General features: G+C 40.8%; 1 pseudogene; it reads left to right on the top strand.

Annotated features, from left to right (window-relative positions):
• The first annotated feature begins 3,112 nt into the window (after nt 1-3,112).
• Nucleotides 3,113-3,192, top strand: LOC120925256 (annotated as a pseudogene).
• The last annotated feature ends 2,355 nt before the right edge of the window (nt 3,193-5,547 follow it).

The following is a 5,547-nucleotide window of genomic DNA, read 5'->3' on the forward strand; positions in this document are numbered from 1 at the left end:
TTTCATTATCTACATTTCTGTCCTCATACTCAAATATTTTCTGAACTATTGTCTCCACTCTTCCACTTAAAGGGGTTGTAAAGGTATTTGTTTCCCCCTAAATATCTTCCTTTACTTAGTGCAGTCCTCCTTCACTTCATCCTTCGATTTTGCTTTTAAATGTCCTTATTTCTTCTGAGAAATCCTCACTTCCGGTTCTTCTGTCTGTAACTACACACAGTAATGTGAGGCTTTCTCCCTGGTGTGGAGAAAGCCTCTTGAGGGGGGAGGGGGCGAGCAGGCAAGTCAGGACACTCTCTACTTTGCAGATAGAGAAAGGAGCTGTGTGTTAGTGGGCGTCCTGACACTCCTGCTCGCCCCCTCCCCCCTCAAGAGGCTTTCTCCACACCAGGGAGAAAGCCTTGCATTACTGTGTGGAGTTACAGAAAGAAGAACAGGAAGTGAGCATTTCTCAGAAGAAATAAGGACATTTAAAAGCAAAATCGAAGGATGAGGTAAGTGAAAGAGGACTGCACTAAGGTAAAGGAAGCTATTTAGGGAAACATTTTTTTACCTTTACAACCCCTTTAACTTCTAATGACTTTTCCACTCTAAACCACACCCTGTTCATTCCTGCAAAGTTCTCTAGAACAGCCCCATTTCTTAAATTTTCTTCCTTTTCCTATTGTACTAGCCTAAATCTGTGCAATATTTGAACTGTCCCTCAGAATTCACCTCAGTATCCGTCTTCTTCTCTACTCCAGACAGCCATCATTAAAATAGTTTTAGTTTAAAACCATTTTTTTTCAATTTTGGATAAAGTAAAGGACATCTGTGTCCCATTGGGGAGATTTCCCTTCCCAAAATAAGAAGTGAGAGGAATCCTGAGGTGTCACCAGGGTCACCAGAACTAGTGTCTCTATTGGAAGATTTCCCATCTGTTCTGGTGTCAACCCAAATTTGGGATGAATAGAAAGGGCGAATCTCCCTATCAGGGGCACAGAGAGCAATAAAACCTGACATGTGTTCTAATACCTCTCCACTTTTAAAAAAAGTGAAAAGAAAAAAAGGTTTTGCCTTTAGTTAGGCAGGTCATAAATGATTTTCTTTCCTTCAACTACGGGTTGCAGGGAAGAAAATCGGTAGATTTTCCCAGCAACACAGTCAGTGTTGATGAGGGTATCCCTCCCGCGTGACTATTGTGTTTTCCTGATGGGGGGACCAGGGGTGGACTGACAACTCATGGGGCCCCCGGACAATAGAAGATTATGGGGCCCTCAGGCTTACAGATGGCCACCACGCCAGGAGGCAGGGCAGCTAAAATCTCAGGATTTTCACATCAAAAGCATGTCGGTTTTGGACATATCAGGGGCAAATGTAAAAAAAACACAGATTTTTACATACTGTCCCTGATTTTAATGAGCCTGGCAACCCTGATGGGGGCCCCCTAGTGGCATGGGGCCCTCGGGCAGTGCCCGTGAGTCCCAATGGTTAGTCCGCCCCTGGGGGGGACACAGGAAGCAGCCCCTGCTGGGAGAACACAGTGATTATTGCTAGCGTCTATAGCTGCTTGCAATAATCTATGGCCAGCTTTATACTTTAAGTGACAAACTGTACTGGATCCAGTGGTCTGCCACCTTTAACAATTTAAAATACATGTAAATCTCAACTGAATAATAGTTTTCTAAATTTACAAGCATTTTAAGTGATTATTATTTTTTAATAATATACAGTTTTCAGCTTTTTTTCCTTCTATTGTTGCAAACTAGCACTACTGATCTCTGCTGCCCCTTCTTGTCTACATTTATGGCTGCATGGCATTTCTCTACGCTGCTTTCTTGATGGTGATAGCATTGTAATATGCCTATGCAATGAGCATCCCTATGGCAAGTTGTAGTCCCCATTGGTAGAGTGTATAACAATACCAGAGCATGATTGGCAGACAGATACTAGCACTCTTACCCTATTACTGAAATTGCTTGCAAATGGTCCTCCATATCAGAATCACCATTCATTACTTTGATAAAAACTGCAGATTTAAAAATACAGAAGATGACTTTAGAAATGCCATTAACATCCTATAGCGTAGTAGATTGTAGTGATTGGGCTTACATTCATTTTAAGATCTTACTTTGGGCCCTTTTTCTACACCGGTGTTATGTATTCCTGCTCTTTTTTGTTTGAAGTCTGTATTGTTCGTCATTTTACCTGTGTACAACTCATATTGGTACTCACGTAATGTAAATACAGCCCAGCTCAAACAAGGGTAGCAGAGTTTTAGATTAGGGGAAATCCTTGTTTCATTATCTCCATGTACTGACTTCTATGTAAGTATGTAAAAGTTAAACACATGAACAAAAATAACGCCTCAGTTGCAGGTCTTAAATATTTATATAAATTGTGCAAAGTTTAATATACTGTGTGGTCACAAAGAATTGTGCCATGGAAAATGCACTGCAAAAATAGCTACATAATAGTATCTTATTCTGTATGTCACAAAGGGATGTGGGTCATTTAATAGGACATTTGAATGTTTGCTATGTGGAACACAGACAATTTCCTTTCCTCCGGTTCCTAAAAACCTGGCCATTACATTTATGTTGTATTTTGCAATGAATGGTTCTTACTGAAGACAATTTTTGTGGCCTTAGCTTGTTATACTCCAATACAAACACTAGTCGGTTGTGCTCTGAGAGAGCTATTTATTAAGCTGCAGATGCAAATTAAGATGGCCAAACTGTGAACATCTTATCTGTTAGTAAAATGAGCTGCAGAAAAGAGCTAGGAGGACAGAGTTAATTCAAAATGTCATTTTGTGGTAGTGAGAAACATATTAGACAATTCATATTCAAATTAGACAGTGACATGTTTAAAAAAAATCTGTATTTCTCTGCAAGTAAGGATATCATTAAGCCTGAGACTCTGATGCTCACTATGTTCAAGAAATTAACTTCAAACCATTAAGATAAGTAGGCCTGGAACAGCCACCATGCAATTCTACTTTCAGAGGGACTGACTGGCTTGAGAGTCACTATAGGCTTCTGAAGGTCAGAGTCCATTTACACCTTTGTGTCTTGGTTGTGTTTTTGAAGAAAGCCGAACATTATAAAAACAGCATACACATCATTAAAAATTCGCTTCTCAGCCTTTTGGCTAAGATCAAGTGTAGTATCTATTGGTAGTGGGGGCACTGTGTTATCATTTTGACCCATACCGGGTTGGGTTGAAGTGGGGACTATGCAAACCTGCTAGACTGATGGGGGCCTGGAAGGTTAGTACCGGCAGGAATTGAAACCGGAGCACCCAAACGTAATTGGGGGCCGGGAGTGAATTCTCTCCTGAAAATCTGGAAGGGTCCTCTTGGTTCAAGCAGCCTATCTTGCCTGGCCATGGGCTGGGAAGGCAGAGAGTCTGTGGTGTGTCTGCCCTCTGGTAGTGGTTGCTCCGGAGGTGCTCTTAATAACACTATGGGTGTGGGAACCCACTGTGTGAAATACCAAACACTTTTCTGCACTGCGCCTTCAGGGCTGGGCCTTCTGGCTTAAGTCCAGGGCAATTTTTGTTACCAGGCCTCAATTTGGCATGGCCCCTTTATTATTTTTATTTATTTTCTCCCACATTTGTCGCTCTATTAATTTTGTGTGTTTTTTTTAACAGGATGAAAGGCGTCGGTCCTCAGGCTTACCCTGACGTCTAAGGGGAGGATGTGTAGCCCTCAGGTTCCTTCCTCCTCTGCCTCTGGGTCTCCCCTTACTTAGGGGAGAACAGGTTCTGCCAGGCCTTCTGGCTAGGCAGGCCATGTAAACCTATGTCCCCATCAGGAGCCTTGCGCCTCAGGTGTCAGGGTACGAGTCTTAGCCCTTCGGGGGAGGGACAAAAGCACACGCTTAAGTTGAACTTTTTTGTGTATGTTTTTTGTACAAAAAAAACACATCATGAAAAATGCATGCAGACTAGATTTAAAATGCATGTACATGTAACAGGGGAAATGGCCCCTTAGTGTTGGGTTTAGCTTCTTGCAGCATGGTGACTAGGTGGTTAGCACACTTGTCAAATAATACTGAAATATTGAGTTCCACCAGGGACACTATGGGATTGATTTACTAAAACTGAAATGCACAAAATCTGGTGCAGCTCTGCATAGAAACCAATCAGCTTTCAGTTTGTTGGTCAAAGCTTAATTGAACAAGATGAAGTTAGAAGCTGATTGGCTACCATGCACAGCTGCATCAGATTTAGCCCTTTCCGGTTTTAGTAATTCAACCCATATCTGCCTGCAGTTTACTTTGAATCAGGGGCGGACTGACCATTCGGGCACTCCGGCACTGCCAGAGGGCCCCATACCACTAGGGGGCCCCATCAGGATTGCCAGCCTCAGTAAAACCAGGGACAGTATTTCAAAAATCTGTGTTTTTTACATCTGTCCCTGAAATGTCCCTTACCAACATCCTTTTGGTCTAAAAATCCCAAGATTATAGCTACCCCATCTCTCCAGTACCTTTTCAGTGTGTGTATGTATACTGTGTGTATACTGTGTGTGTATACCGTGTATGCATACTGTATGTGTGTATATACTGTGTGACCCCATAATCCCCTATTGCTTGGGAGCCCCCATAATCACCTATTGCCCGGGGGCCCCATAATCTCCTATTGCCTGGGGGCCCCATGAGTTCTGATTTACTAAAGGGGCAGAAAATGCTTAGTTTGCAAAATGTTTGCTCTTTTAACCTAATGAATAAGATGAGGACAATCCATTCATGTGTAAGAAAAAAAACTTTTATTTTCTGTGCACTGTTGTGCATGAGTTCTTGTAGGATATTATAATAAAATAAAAAATAACAGCATCTTATCAGTATAAGAACTGCAAGCAGGTGTACAAAAAAGGGTATTTATTACAGCCCCACAATGGGGTATATTGCATGTGATATTTTCATTACCATGTGTTAATTTTTATGATCAAAAATAATGATTTCAATTCACTTGTATCACATGGATCACTTGACTTTGCTGCATAAAGGTTATATTATCGATTTGTGCTGTATTTTAATTGTAAACTTCAATCACAGTCACAAAAATGATAGCATGAGGTTTTACACCCTGGTATACAGTTAAAATAAAGCTTAATGAGATGAGATAATGCTTTTTGAGTTAAAATATTGTGTTATGTGAAATATAGCGTTTTTTTGGTTAAATAATTTTATGTATTTAAAAAAATAATAAACACACACCTATGTGATATTTTGGTAAGTGAATTGAATATTTAAGAGAAAATTACTGTGAGATAAATGTATGACTACAGTCAAAGGGGACCTGTCAGTAACTTTACCAATCTGCATGACATATCACAATGTACATCAATGGTGTTGACATGAAAAAGCAGTCCTTCAGCTCTAGTCATGTATAATACCTAGGTCTCAGAAAGAGGATCAATGGAAGAATAATGTCATTAGTGGGACTATTGTAGCATTGTAACTTCCTGGCATTGAGAGGAAACAAAAGGGGACTGATCTCTTTTAAACAACATGTGTACAAGAGTCAAGAGTCAAGAATATGAAGACTACTGCCCTG

Source organism: Rana temporaria, chromosome 1 (assembly GCF_905171775.1).
Source record: "Rana temporaria chromosome 1, aRanTem1.1, whole genome shotgun sequence".
NCBI lineage: Eukaryota > Metazoa > Chordata > Amphibia > Anura > Ranidae > Rana > Rana temporaria.